At 49.2% G+C, this 15457-nt stretch overlaps 1 protein-coding gene across 7 annotated transcripts in view; it reads right to left on the minus strand.

Annotated features, from left to right (window-relative positions):
- The window catches only part of PHF21A (PHD finger protein 21A), a 135543-nt gene extending 132141 nt beyond the window's left edge, over positions 1–3402 (minus strand). For 4 of the 7 annotated variants that reach the window (XM_075030766.1, XM_075030765.1, XM_075030760.1 and 1 more), the window contains exon 1: positions 2948–3401. The gene's annotated coding sequence lies outside the window, so the exon portion shown is untranslated. Of the gene's footprint in view, positions 1–2947 lie in introns of all 7 variants that reach the window. The other 3 variants (XM_075030763.1, XM_075030762.1, XM_075030764.1) reach the window with 2 other exon arrangements.
- Between the last annotated feature and the right edge of the window lie 12055 nt (positions 3403–15457).

The following is a 15457-nucleotide window of genomic DNA, read 5'->3' on the forward strand; positions in this document are numbered from 1 at the left end:
ATCTTACGATGACTACTGGTAAAATAATTATCAATAACAAAATATTCCTTAACATGACATTTTGAATTATACACCACGTCAGCTTTGTTAGTTAACTGAAAAATCACTAAAACCCGTAATGGGACCCACTCCAAGTTTCTGGTTGCTCAGGTCAGTATGGCTAAAAACTGGGGGTATGACATAGTTGACATCCAGCTGGTGGTAAGTACTCGGTGACCAAGCACCTACCTTCTGCTGGACAACGGGTCTCTTAAGACCTTGAAGTGATACTCTATACATGCTACTACGCAACATGAAATCAATGGATAAAGAGGTTGCTTCATACTCCCTCTGTATCAGCTCAAACTTCTAGCTGATGTAACCACCATAAAATAATCCAATTTCTCTACCACAGTAAGGCTGAAAGGTTTAAAAACATGCAAGAAGCACTGCATCTATTTTTTTTAAATACAGTTTTAACATTTCATTTACTGAGCTACAGAACTCCTTTTTCTAGAAAATAGTAATAAAAAAATGCCCCCAAAGAACCAGTTTCATTTAGCTATTGTGAAACATGCCCAGATATAAATAAAATCCCCAAAGCCTGTGATCTTTCTACTAAAGTGTGGTAATTAACTTCTCCAACTAATATGGGTAGTTATGCACATTTTTTTGTTTCTTTCCTTCTCTTAAGATCCTGTTCTTACTAGTAATTTAATATCACTATTTAAATATAAACTATAAAGTTATAGTACACGCAATCGCTAACAAGTTTAATATAAAAGTTTTAGCATTACACATTAACCGGGTAGAAGTCATGAATTTTAGATTTTGAGGGTTTGTATGGGTTTTTTTCCAAGGCTTTGAAAAGCATGTTATTTTCTTCACAAATTAAGCCCCGAAATAAGCCTCTTTTCGTCAAAGTTAAACATTCCCCGGCTATGTAGCGTATCCAGCCTCACCAGCTAGCTCCGGGCAAGCACAGGAAAGCCAGAGGAAGCTGACTTACAAAACTGAAACTAAGCAGGTGTCTTCATTGTTTGAAGTGAGCACAATGGGGGAAAAAAAAAAGTAAACAGACAACCAAAATCCGTTTTATTTCTGATAGCTGAAAATCTACAGCTAAGCAAAAAAAGATGTACCTATCTGTTTATAAGACTGTACAGGACTATCTGTCCTTTAACCCGGTAACAAGCAACAGCATATCTAGTTAAGAAACTTCACTGGCCCAAAGGAGCCTCCTACCACTTAATAGAGCCTTGCCATTAGTGAGTGCATGTCCCCACCTGATTTTTTTCCATGCTCAGACCTACCATACATCACAGTACACAACTTTCTCGTGACACGCAAGTTATTACCCCCAGTGGGACCTTTTTACATGCAGTCTCCACAGTGAACAAAAGTTCATTGTCAAGCTCAGTGCTTGGGCCCAAACAAACATCCAGGGGGTAGGAGGGAGAGACAGAGGGGAAGTGCCCCTATCCACAATTATAAGATTTGCAGGCAACCACCGTTACTTACAATTAAAAAGTGGGAACAGGTGTAGCAGATATCATACTTTGATAGCTGAACAAAGAATATTACAGCACGTGACTGAAATGTGATGACATTTGTTCACCAATCGAAAACAAAAGCCACTCTCCAATGGCACTCTTTCCTCCACCCCCAAGAATTAGGAACTTGGAAATCTCTCCATATTGAAACACATCTGTTCATAGCCTCATTTTTTGACACTTGCGAAGAAGTTGAATGAAGAGCTCCATGCATTAATCCAATAAGAATTCACCTAAAAACCTCGGCGTACAATCCTGCCAGCACCCACCAAACTGCAGAGGTGGTTGGGGGGAAAAGCTCTACCGACAGCAAAGCTCGGAATAATACAGGAAAGAAAAAAAACAAAACACACACCACCACCAAAAAAAAAAAAAAATTATCCCGCAGGAAGGCAAGTGAAGAAAGGAGCATACACAAGAGGACTAGACCAAATGGCAGAGTCCCACATAGAGCCCCACTCCGCCTACGCAGACGCAGGAGGGAGGGAAAAAATAAAAATAAAGAAGTAGCCGTCCCCAATGCCGGCAGCTGTGCCGGAGCAGGAGTGGGAAACCCCGGCGGCGCCCCGGCCCCGAGCTCCGTACCTGTGCGGGAAGGGCAGCCCCAGGGCGAGGGGGGCAGGCCCGGCTCCAGAATAACAAGTTGCAGAAGAAACGGAATTTTCCCGGCGCTGCTCGGGCCACAAAGACGAATGAAAGGAAGGAGGAGGGAAGAAGGAGAGAGGAGAGGAGAAAAAAAAAAAAAAGAAAAAAAACCGCAGCAGCGGCTTTACTACGAATTATCCATCACCGAAAGCGGCATCATTTCCCAGATAATAATAAAACTTCCCCGACAGCATCGCGGCGAAGGACCCGACCGAGAGAAAAGGGCCTGGAAATAATCATCCTGAAGGAAACCGGAGGGGAGGGGATAAGCCTCCCTCCCCCACCCCATCCCCAGTGCAATGTGTCATCTCCTTCCCCTGCTCCTCCCCCCAACCCCAATGTGTCACCTCCTCCTTTTACCCCAAGTGTCACCCTCCTCCACCTCTCCCGCTCCCGCTCGCAAACTTCTGCGGGCGCCCGCCGGGGAGGCCGGGGGAAAGGGGGGGGGGGGTGCCGCGCCGGCGCCCCGGGACGCTCCGCTCTTCTCCCCCCCCCTCCCACCCCCCCCGAGGGAGGGGCCGGGGGCCGCGGCGAAGTTGCTGCTCCTCATCGCCAAGTTGGCCGGAGAGAGTGCGGGGCGAGACACCCCCCCCCCCCCCCCCAACGCCGCCGCCATCCCTCGGCGCCCCCAACCCCGCGGCGGCGGGGGGGGTCCGGGGGGGGTGGGGGTGGGGAGGAAAGGAGGAGGAGGGGGGGGGGGGACGGCGCCCGGGGGGGGCAGGGAGGAAGAGGAGGAGGAGGAGGCGAATCCGAAAGGTGGGATACTACACCCTGCTGGCGGCGGCGGTGCTGCTGCGGGCCGGCCGGGGTCCCCCTGGCAGGACCTCTCTGTGAGGGGGAGGACTCTTCTTCATAGGGGGAGGGTGCCGGCGCCGCCGCTCCTCCGGGCCTCCCTGTCCCCCTCTTCTGGGCGCCTCTCTCTCTCTCCTCCTCTCACTTTCTTTAAGCTAAGCGGGGAGTGGAAGATGGTAGGTTGCTCCCTTCTCCTCCTCCTCCTCCTCTTCGCTCGCTCTCGCCTCTGTGGGGTCCTTTTCCTTCCCCCTCTCCGCGGGGGGCTCCTCCTGCGGCGGGGAGGAGGGGGCGGGCGGGGAGGGAGGCACGAAGCCGGAGAGGCGCAGGAGGAGAGAAACTGTGACACAAAAACAAGCCGAGAAGCTGAACTCTTCTTCAATCCCATTCACCCGGCCCGGCCGCAGCACCGCTCGCCGGGATCCCTCCGCCGCCGGCCTCCCTGCCTGCCTGCCTGCCTGCGGCGCGCTCCCGACACGCCGCCGCGCGCGCCCCCGCCCGCCCCGGCCCGGCCCGGCCCGCCGCCGGAGACCCGCGGGGGAAGGGAGGGAGGGGGTGGGGGGGGTGGGGGAGTCCGGACCGACGGGCCCACGCCCACGTCGTCCCCCCCACACACACCCCACCCCACTCCGCCCCCCGCCGCCGCGACGGCGGCGGGGCGCCGCCGGCCGAGCCCGGGCCGGGAAGAGGCGGGAGTGAGGGGAGTGGGGGGGGGTGGAAGCCGGGAGGGCGGGAGGGCGGGCTCGGCGGCTTCTCCTGAGGGGGACTACTTGACGTGTCGGTGCGGCGAATTTATTTCCCTTTGCCTAAGGAACGGGCTGTGCTGCGGCCCCCATTGCCTAGGGAAAAAGCCCGGATGTAAAGTGAGTGAAACTAAAGTAGAGTGAAGTAGGGCACCAAACTCTGCCGGAGCGGCGCCGCCGGCCGCGGCGGCGGGGGGCACCGGGCGGACGCACCGCACCCGCCCCGCCGCCACCGGACGGGGGGCAGGGGGGGCGCGGATTTGGGGGGGGGGGGGGCTTGGCCAGCGCGCGCGCCCCCCCCACCTTCCCCCCCCCCGCTTTACCTCTTCCCCCCCCCCCCTCCCGCCGCCTCCCCTCCCCCCGCCCGCCCGGCCGGCGCGCGGGGCTCGGCGGGGGCGGCGCGCGCGCGCGCGCGCACGCGCGCGGGGACCCGCGGCGGCGGGCGCGCGCGGCGGGGCGAGCGCGGGGCCGCGCGCAGGAAGCTGGGGCGGGCGGGAGGAGCCGCCGCCGCCGCCGCCGCGCGCGCACGGGGCCCCGCCGCGAGGGGCTCCGCACAGGAAGTTGATGCAACAGGGCCGCGGGGGGGGGCGCGGCGGCCGCGGCGAGGCGGGAGCGGGCTGGGGAGAGGGGGGGGGGGGAGGAAGAGCGGCATCCTCATCCTCATCCTCATGCAGGGGGCTTTGCTGATGCACCCGGCGGGGTGCGCGGCCGGGCGGCCCGGGCCCGCGCCCAGGAAGAGCCGCCCTCCTTTCCCCTTCCCCTCCCCGGCGCATCGCCGGCCCTGCCATGTTATTCGCAGAAATAGCGCACCCGCTCGCCGTGCGGCCGGGGAGGGTTTTCCCTCCCTCCTCCTCCTCCTCCTCCTCCTCCTCCTCCTCCTCTCCGCCGCTTTTCCGCCTTGCCGTTCGTGCAATGGGGTTTGCTTATTTATTTATTAACTTACTACTCCAGCGCCGGGGGATGCTGCCATTTGCTTTCGTGCGAGCAGCGGGCGGGGGGGCGGGGGGGAACGGGACGGCAGCGCATCAGCTTTCCCTGCCTTTCTCTTTTTTTTTTTTTTTCCTTCCCCCCTTTCCTCTTTTAATTCCCCTCCCGAAAGAGAAAAGAAAAAAAAAAATCGCGGCGAGTCAGAAAGTTACGGTGAAGTTACATATCACGAATCTGAACGTTTTCTGCGGTCGACGTGAAAGGCAAATAAACGTGAATTCGACTGGGGGGGGGGGGCTGCTAACAACAGGGTCAAGATCTTGCAAGGCTCCTGGCTTACTCAGACCCACGGGCGTTTCTGGGTCCGCGTGAAAAGGCAGCTCGGGACCGTGTGTGTCCCCCCCCCAGTACCCAGCCACAGCACAATGGGCTGCTGGGGGCTGCCCAAACAGCCGCCCGGTGCAGGATCAGCTCTTATCTCCGATAAACTAAGCTTAAGTTATAGACGTAGCGTGCACACACACCCACCCGTGCGTCTCCGGCTTCTGAAAGTCTCCAGAGTCTCAGAAATACTTTAAACCTCGCCTTTACATCGGAGCCACCATTGCTAAAGCAGTGGGACGTGTTCTGGACGCTGCGGGATTTGCATGAGCTCTCACAGAAAGCCGGGGTTTGATGCAATGCAAAACCGATTTTTTTTAATAGCCTCTCGCATCACTTTATTTCTTCAAAATGTTCACAAGTTGGGAAGAAAAGTAAGTGTTTGCATTATCTCTGCAGATGCTTCAGGAAACCACGATGAACTCATTATTATGTTGTGAAACTAAATCCATAAAGCAGTCATGATGAGTAACTCAGGGACTCATCGTAATTGGGCAGTAATGCACAGTTTTATCATCTGGAGGATTCTGGTGTGCTCAACGTGAGCGGGGATTTACAGCAAGGTTCCCTCTCGACTGTCAAAAAATTGGGCTACCAAGCCATTGTTTATTTAATTGCTGTTAATTTTCCACTTCTTTTCCATCAGTTGGTTGCCAAGTTCTGTGTGATTTAATTGTGAACTTCACAACATTTGGTGCCTTTCTTAAAGCTGTAGCTCCTGGACTCATACAATTATGCAAGAAAGTCGGGTTTATTTTTTTTTAATTAAGTTTCTAGCCTGTGGGTTTGTAGATATGAGCTTGAAGACACAAACCTTAAAGGCACAAAAAGGAAAAGGTACGAAGCAAATAGAGTCATCCAAAAATGCCTTTTTTTTTTTTTAAATGTCACGTTGTTCGGCTTTTTCTTTTTGAGGCAATCTCTCCTACCCCCCCCCTTTTTTTTTCTCTTTCTCTCCCTCTCTTTTTTTTTTTTTTTTTGCAAGCTGGGTATGATTCTGAACAGCAGGGTTGATGCAGTACTAAAAAAATAAAACCACAGAAAATATCAGGGTGCTGATCAAATACAAATAATTACTGATAGGTGCACAGTTCATGGATTAACAGGTAAGGTCACGTGCACGGGACTACCAAAAAATCTAAATCTACCAAAAAATCTACTGCCATCACGGTACCTTTTCTAACATGTCCAACTGTGACAAGAAGTGTTATGGTTAGTGTAATAAAAATATGACACAATTTTTAATAAATGTGTATTTGCTTTTTATACTTCTTTCTACTTTACTTCTGCAGCCACTCAGTAGATAAAGCAGTACCGGGACCAGGTCAATTACTGTCAGATCTGCACCTTAGTTTACTGTGATTTCTCCTGGGGCTGGGGCACCGTCCAGCCCTGTCCCTCCTCTTACCCCTCCAGTCTCGAGTCCATAACCAATTTTTAAAACCCCCTGAAAATCCCAGCCACAATACTCAAACTTTTCCGCCTGCATGTAAACTTTTACTACCAGCAGTTCAAGTCATGGAGGCTGAGTGTTACAACCCAGGCATCAGCCTGGATTTTAATTTTACCTTCACTTAGGGTTTGCAGCAGGAAGAGGAGTCAGCTTACTCTGAAAACAATCACACCGGAGTTGCTTTTGTCCTTCAGAGTTTTTGACAGAGGCACCAGAAAAATAAATACCAAGTAAAGCCTATTTCACTGGTTTTTATCTTTCTGGTTAACAAGCAAGTTATAAGAAGTTAGAACCAGTGATTAAGCGTTATTAGAGATTTGGCATGTTTATTCTGCTGAGGAGTCAATACGCTCAGTTTGACTAAAGTTTGTTTTAGAGATGAACTTTGGACAAAGTTCAGAGAAAAAAAATAATCATTAGCTGTTACCGTAGATGTGCAAAGAAATTTTACGTGGTTTGTCTTAGAACTCAGACCACGATGGGTATCTCGCGATGCCGGTTATATTCAGTGTGTGTTACTCACCGTGATCTTCGGCTCACAGCCAGGGAGAGTGGCTCAGACCATTTTAGACCCTGAAGTGTGCAGTTTAAGCCACAGATCCTGATTATCACAGACATGCTGAAAGTTTTTCCTTTAAGAGCGGTGCCCATGCACTACTCCTTTGTTCAGACTCGTGATGATGAAGAGGAGTGCTCCCAGCCTCCATGCTACTTAGCAAAAAGTACACCTCCATAGGTGTATGTGTAGCATTCACCTTCTAGTAGCATTAGAAGTGGTTTCATGTACGAAATTGGAAGCAACGGTACCATCAGATGCACAGCTAAATGCTTGAATAAACGGGCTGGTTTTGTTTGTTGGCTTCACACAGAGATATCTAGCATGCTTTCCTTGCAGTGAAAGGAAATCTTGCTAGAAGCCCTCCTTTGCTTTCTGAGTCTTTCTGCACAAAATTGCCCTCCGCACCTCCAAATGTGGTGTTCGTGCTGCTCATCAAAAGTCATAGTTCGGTTTGTCTGGATTTTCCACTTTCTGCTTGATCACATCACCCCGCATGCTCACCTGGTCCCCTTTGCCAAGTTTGTTTCCTAAGAGCACTTACAACTACAAGGCAAATCCAAAGGCTTTCCAAAGGTAGTGGAAAACTCACAAAAATCAACAGGTTTTCGGTGAGAACTTGCAAGCGGCTGCTGGATGACGTTTCTCGTTGAATGTTATTCCACCGGTTTGGGTGAATTTCAGACAAAGATGCACAGTCCATGTAAAGTATTAATGCAGGGGCATCTCAAGAGTAATCAGTTGTCATTACGGATAATTATTGTACTAAGTGTTCAAAACAATAACAAGTTACATCATAACGTGCTAGCTTTGCTATAGCCAGCCCATCTTACAGTGCTGTTTGCTGAGAACACTTAGAGCAGAATCCGAGAAGGCATTAGTTAACATGCAGAAACAGTCTTGTGGCAACTCATGTTAAAAGGAATTAGCAGCAAGTGCAAAGGCTCCTAAACTACAGGTCACAGATCAAGCTGACAGCAGAGTAGCCACGTAGCACTTTCTCTTCCCCTGGCTTTCAGCAACGAAACTCCCTTAAAAAATAAACCAAGAGTTAGTTACTTGCCTATTGCTGTTTTTCACTGTGCTTTTGGCAGGGATGCTAGATGGCTGCAAATAAGAGGGGAGATAGCCTGTGCAGTCGTGCTTAAAAGAGAAAGCCGTAAGACTATTTCAGGCAAGACATACCCCAGCCTAAGAAAACAGTCGGGAACCTGCCTGTTTTTCGCATCGGTGTTTGAACACGGGGTTATCTCTCCAGCAGGATCCAGGCAAAGAGCTCCTTCTACAAGCAAATACCTTCCTCTTCCCAGGGTCAGAGAAGGATAGGGCATCGCTCACTTCCAGACGATAAGGGAAATTAAGCAGGCAGTTTAGACCACCGGTTGGGGCCAGAGTCTGAAAACATGACGCACATGAGACACTTGCCATTAAGAATCTCAGCCTAAGTACAAACTGCGCTGCAGAACGCAACCACCTCCAACTTCAGCCATGGATTATTACCTTCCATAGGAGCTACGGCTTACAGCAGCCCATGAAGCGGACCCCTGCTTGCCCTGGCCCATCCGAAAGGACTTGCTCACTTGGCAGCTGCCGGTCGGTCCAGCCAGGAGCGGTGCAGCCGCAAATCTTGCTCTCCTGATGCTCTGCCTGGGAGGCAGCGGTTTTGACTGGGTGAGCTAAAAATGGCCGTAGGAGTGCATTGCCTGGGATCTATGTTCCAGGAAAGGTAATTCAGCCTTCGGGCTGCCCTGTTCCTTTTGCAAAATTCATGTTCTCCAGGCTGCCCCCAGCAGCAGAGCCAGGGAGGGCCTGTCAGCGCAGCAGAGCGTCGCGTCTGTAGTGGGATTTCGCCGGGGCTGCGAGCTCTGCCGAGGTTAGCCTTGAAAGGATGACTCCGTCTTGCTTTCTCTTCCCCTGATCACTTAACTCTTTTGCTTACCGGAGAGACTGGTTATTTCATACAGAAGGTGGAGGACTGCAGCTCAGAGGGGGTCGCCTGGCCGGTCTCACCAGAGAGCAGGGGGTCCTGTGAGGACCCACCATCGTCTCGTACCTGCCAGCAGCTCCCAGAGCTCTTCTTCCTTGGGTCCCCTCTCAGGGCTTCAGTCGTGTTAAGGTTTCGGTATGTAAAGTCAGCAAGGTTGGCTGCTTCTTATCTGATCTGAGCTCCAGCAAAATGCTGGCTATTTCAACCAGTAATTCTGTATCGGATCGGCAGTTTGGGGAGGCCAGAGTGTATCTTACCCTTCACAAGCCGTTGCTCTCTGCTTCTAGAGGTGCGTCTGCTTTCAGGGAGTCTGGTGGTCTGGCCACTTCCAGATTGAAGGAAGATCTGAGCAGCGATACTATCTCTGGGAATCAAGAGGAATGGGTTTTCTTGCCCTTTTTTTTGTCTTTTCTCTTTAAGTAGATGTGAGCAGTCATAAAGGGGACATTGCTCATGGCTCTCAGGTGGCTGGCCAGGCTGACTAAGCACGCTTACAGATCCCGTACACTGTTTAGAATCACAATGAGCTAGAAATTGTGTGCCAAGATGCAAACGGTCCAGGGAACAGTTTCTCATTTTTAAGCCAGCAGTATGAAGTAACCTAGGAGCAATTGCAGTTCCATTATCAGGTAAAAGAAGCTCTTTTGGGCTCATTGCCCTTTTTGTTAAACAACCTAATGCCCCCTAATTCAGGTTGATTTGTTGTAACTTGGTCACCTCGCTACATTTTTCAGGTGGAGATTGTTGGCCCACTAGTGATTAGGGATATCTAGTCTCCATCAAAATACCCTTTTCCAGATGCCTTCAGCAAAATTCTCTCACTTATTTTGGAGGAGCTTGGAGGTGAGCAAGTTTAGTAGAATTAGAAAGCTGTGGATGGAAATGAAACCGCTGAGTAAGTTTTCAAGGACCCACTGAAAGGAAATGACAACTTTTGTAATGGAGCATTTCAGTGTGTCACGAACCTGATAAGCAAATAGAAGTGCGGAGTGGTAAACCAAGGGCACAAGCCACAGACCATGACAGCAACTACCAGGTTGTAACGCAGGCATATAGACATCTGAATGGGTAGACCTCCCACACGCAGAGAAACCAGACATTGCAGCAAACAACGTCCACAAAAAAATGTCCATTCCTATAAATGGTACACCACCAGTAGAAAGGACGTCATGTTTTTTTAGTTCTTTTAGGTGTTAATGGTCATTTTGGCACCTCGCAGGAGAGATGTGATAAAGCAGAGCCTCCCCCAGGAACATACAATGTAAAAGGTCACTACAGGGGAGAGGCGGGGAACCCAAGGTGCCTTAGGAAAACTAGGTGATGATGACAATTTCAGGATGTTAAGTACTTCAGATATAAATACCGATTGTGGTTTTCAAAAACATTTGCAGAAATTTGGCCCCTAAGTCTTTCCATGTCACTTGATACATAAAGAGCCTGGGGTTTGAGTGGATGGAACACCTAAAAAGCAATTCAGTTCTCTTCAAGTATTTCACGAGGCATATATTTGAGCTGCCGGTTTGGGGCTGCCAGTTTGGGACTACCAGCTGAGCAGCATCTTCTCTTATAGAATGATGTAGCAAGAAGAATATCAGTGTTTGAGAGCAGTGCAGAAGTAGTAAGCTTTGGGAAGTATTAAACTACTGGAATCCCATGTATTAATACACGTTGTCCTGACTTTACTGTGCCAAAAAGTATCCCAGCATAGGCACGGGGACGGGAGAGAAGAGGAGCTGTGAAACAACTGTTACGAAGGAGGGATGGGGAAGAGGAATCCAGGAGCAGACCTATGCCTGGCTTTGCATGCAAGCATAAGAGAGTTAACGATGACTCAGTGGACAGAGAGGTCAGTGCCAGTGCAGGGATTCAGAGTGGGTTTTCATGGCCTAACAATAAATAGTGTTAGTCAACTCTAGATTATCTGGGATTAAGTGTATCGTGGGTGCAGATACCCCTGAGGTGACCGATGCTGAACTAGCGTGGGCTCGTGGGAACGCTGCTGTGCTCACAGCATTGCCTCTTCTGAGGAGCTGTGGTCCCCTGCCCTTCACAGCCCCTGAAGACACCAGTCCCTCCCGGCGGAGTGACACCCTCTTCTCCGAGCCTCCTGGGCAGGTCTGGCTATTTCTGGGTTTCTGCTTTGGCTGCGTTACCTTGTCTTGCCACTTCCTCGGATAATCTGGAGTTGAATGCGGCTGCGTTTTGAACAGTGGGCAGGGACAAAGTAAAGATCAAAAAAGAGTCAATAAACCTGATGGAGATGGGAGGCATCTGCACAGCGAGACGATGCCCTTTTTACTTAGTCATGTCTTAGAATACAGCTACCGCATCATAAATTCAGAGAGACATGTATGTAGAGAGAGGTCTACACAGATATTTTATTTATAATTGATTTTAATATCTTCCACTCGAGTCTTCTGTTGTTTGAGTGATAGGCAAGTTGCAAAATATATCACTCAAGAGTTAGGGAATTCAGCAATTAAGCCTGTTTGCACATTCTTTGTGTTCAAAATTGATTAATAACAGTAAGATACACCAACATTATGCTTTTCAGCTAAAAGACAGTTAGATAATGTCAATATATTCACATATCTCACTGGCATCGCTTCCCTATATGAATAGTACATGTAAGCATAAACATATTTTTCTCTCACTAGGAGGGACAGAATGAAAAGGCTGTTTCTTTCAAAACTCTATTAGGCAATCAAGTGGAAACATGACATAATTTGATTAGTTTCTCTCGCACTGGACTTGGAAACACCATAGTGAATTTGAATAAAAAACTATGATAATTTGAAAACATTGCAAAGTTCCAGGTCACCTTAGTCTCACTGGTAATATCAGTGGGGCTCCTGAAAGCATCGACTCAGTGCTTGCCATCAGCCAGATAGTTAAACAGGGAGCTGGAAGTTAGACGAAGACTATAAAATTCAGTGGAAGCTTGTGTTTTCCCTATTTACAAAGCCATTGCATGCCCACCCCTTCAGAGCAAGCTGAAGGACGTTGTTTCATAAAAGATAGGCTAGAATTAGAAAGGCAACAGAAGGAACAGGGAATAACTTTCACCTTGAGAAAAAAAATGGGACTAGGACTTTTCACTGAAATAAGAGAAAACTGAGAGGTAATATAAGAGGCCTGCTAGATGGAGAGCGGTGAGGAGAAGGGAAGTAGGGAGTGATGGTTCACTGTTCATCAAGACGCAAGAGTAAGTGGCACTGAGTGAAATGATTAGACAATGCTTAAAACAAACAAAAAGCAATACTTTTTTGCTCAGTGCATAACTACATTTGGAACTCATTGCTGCAAGATTTCCTGGAGCCTGAAATCCATACATAAATGTGTTCAGAAAGGCATGAAACAAATCTACTGAAGGATGCAACATCTGACTCAGCAAGCCCTTTTACTACTGATTGCCAGAGGCTTCCAGGAGGAAGTTCCTTCTGGATGCTCCCAATTTCTTACAGTCCCCCCTAAGTACCTGAGTTGGGACATTATCAGAGGGAGGCTGGGCTAGATGGCGCATCTTTGGTCTCCTTCAGTATTGTCACTTTTATGAGTTCAGGAGTAAAGGAAGTAGTAGTATTTTGGTGAAGGGGGAAGAAAATCAGTGCAAGAGGAGTCTTCCCTATTCATGTGTGCCAATGGTGTATAGACTTTGCTTTTTACTTGAATAGAGTGAAACTTCTTGTACTGTGGGTTGGGGTTTTTTTTCTTCTGAGAATGAAAACAGGCCTTACATTGTCATTCATATCACATTTATTGGAATGAGCGGCAGTTTATCTTTTAATAAAAACACACTGTTTGAACGGGAATCACATAAGGGGGCTGTTTGAAGGTCGTGGAGGAAATGGGCTACATGTCCCTACTAAACCAAAACCAGCATCCTTGCTCTCTGCTGCTTGAAATACCGTTCGCAGGCAGGCATTGCTAGGCAGGAGCCGGCCAGGGAGGCTGCCCGGTGGTGCCCAGTGACCGGTGTGGCTCTGCCAGGCCCCTGCGGTGGGTTTGCAGCTGCCCACCATCACGCTCCCATCCCAGCCAACCTCTTCCCTGGAGAGATGGAGATCAGGGTCAACCCACCCAGCAGCTTCCACTAGGGGCCACTGCTACATAGAGGAGGAGGAAGAGGAAGAGGAGAGGGAAGAAGTCGGAAAGCATCACTCTTGAGGTTTTATTTCCAGGCATGAGGACATCTGTTTGCAAACGGTTTGGCAAATGTGGATGAAGTACTACTGTTTCTGTTGAGGCGCACAAGAGAAAAGGGATGGCCACTGCAAGCTGCAGGGGCTGTTTTGTTTCCAGCTCAGACATTACTGGCAGGGACTGAAAAGTCACTCCTCTTTCCAAACCCTTCTCCCTGCACCATGTGAGCTTAGAGGAGCGACGGATCGCTCGTTCCTGAGGGGACGTGAGGTCGGGGAGGTGAAATGTCCTATGCGACAGCACTTCAGAAAGGAAGCAATGCATGTTCTGACAACAATGAAGTTATATTTACAAATATCTGTATGAAATTTGCAGCTTCCAGTTTGGACCTAAAGAAAGGCTTGTGTGCCTAAAAGCTTGTTTGTTTTTTCCAGTGATACTGGTTATCTCATAACATACATATATATTACCTTCAAGACTTGCCCTTCTTTATCCTTAGACCATGGCAATGACAGCACTACTAAATATAATATTGAGACTTGGCAAAATATATTTTTATCTCCCTAGTTTCACATGAATCATGTCTTCCCTTGCTTGCATGGGATGCTTGCTGCTTTCTAGGGCTTCAGTACGAGCAAAACTGAACTTACAGGGCCAGGGAGTAATTATATCAATGGATATTTCTGGGGAATTCACTCAGAAGTTTAAAATTCTTTAGGGAATCCCTCCTGGCAGATGTGAGAAGACTGTATGAGCAATATTAACCTTGATGGATAAATTGAGACACCTCAAACTCTGCCTGCCCTCATGGAGAAGAAATGCCTCCTCGACAGATTTAGAGAGAAATTCAAGAAAATGCCAAAATACATAAAGGTGCTAAAAGACCATTTCCAGCCCACCACACCCCTCAGCAATTCTACTTTCACCCAGAACTGAGAGAATTTAATTATTCCCCAGAAACAAATGTTTCTCTGCTATTTGTAAAGAGCTAAGGGATAGGAAGTTACACCCCTTCTACCGTGGAGTCCTTAGAGGGGATCGAATAGCTTGTGTTTATTTATCTTTACTAGCATAACCGGCTGTCAGCGGATTATCTCCTTCTGGCATCGAGATGGCTCCTTTTCACCATCAGGCAGCTGCAGAAGCAGCAGAGATTTTTTTTGCTGATTTTTGGCTTCCTAGTTCATCGCGTCTCTTCCTTTGGTTGCTGGTGTGAACCGCTTGGTGGGGAATCTGCCTCCGAGGCCAGTCTGTCCTGCTTCTCTGCTACGCATATGAAAAGTTTAGAGGCTCCTTCTTTGGTTCAATATTGAGGCTAAAATAGTGTGACTAAATAGATAAACAATAGCGTCGTTTTGCATCCTCTGGCTCAAGATACAGCTGCCCCCTGTATGTGCTTTGAAATGATAGGGGCACAGGAGCTTGTGCTGGGAAGCAGAGGGGTTCTCCCCTGCAAGGCGGGATTGTCCCAGATGTACAATGCTTGTCATGGTACAGCAGCACCAACACCTGATTCAGGTGAGAATCATGGGGTTTGGGGCACTGTGCAAACAGTTAAGGAAGGGACTTACTGTTTCCACCCCTGAAAACTTAATATACAGCATCAGCACTAACGAACTCCAGCCCTTATCTCAGTCTGAAACCACACGCAGTGAGAAAACGTGCCTTTTGCCATTACCTGTCTTACTGCTACTGCCACCCCTAGCCCTGGGCTTAACACCTGCAGAGGGGATATGCCTGTGCCAGAACAGAGCGTGCAGCATTAGGATTATTCAGATATGGTCCTTACCTTCACCTGGAAGAAGGAACAGAATACAGTAACGATGAGTCCTCTACAACTGCTGGCTGCTTCTTTCCACATTGCCGCAGCTTAGTCCATGCAGGATGCTCCTTTCTATTGAATTCAGCTGGTGGCACCTCAGGTTGTATCACTTTGAGGGAGATTCCAGGTGGTGTGGGGTGAGGAAGGTCCCTGTGACACTTTTGTCTGTGGGGGTGTGGGATAACTCAACAGTGTGTGGGCTGGGGCAGGGTGGTGCCTGGGGGGTACACCTGCATCTGGAGCGGTCCAGGGCACTGCCATGTGGTGGAGCCCAAAGGAGAGTAATTTGGAGGCTGAGATTCCTCAGCATTTTAAGGTAAGGACTGGTCACCTACTTACAGGGGGACTGAGGTGCTTGGTTTGGGACCAGCTGAGGTTCCTCAGTCCCAGGGATACGGATGATGCCTCAAGAAAGAGACCCCAGAGTGCAACAATCCAGAAGTGTCCCTTGAGCCTCCATTTGGGGTGATGTGGGTCAT

The sequence above is a fragment of the Buteo buteo genome, chromosome 6 (genome assembly GCF_964188355.1).
Source record: "Buteo buteo chromosome 6, bButBut1.hap1.1, whole genome shotgun sequence".
Lineage (NCBI taxonomy): Eukaryota > Metazoa > Chordata > Aves > Accipitriformes > Accipitridae > Buteo > Buteo buteo.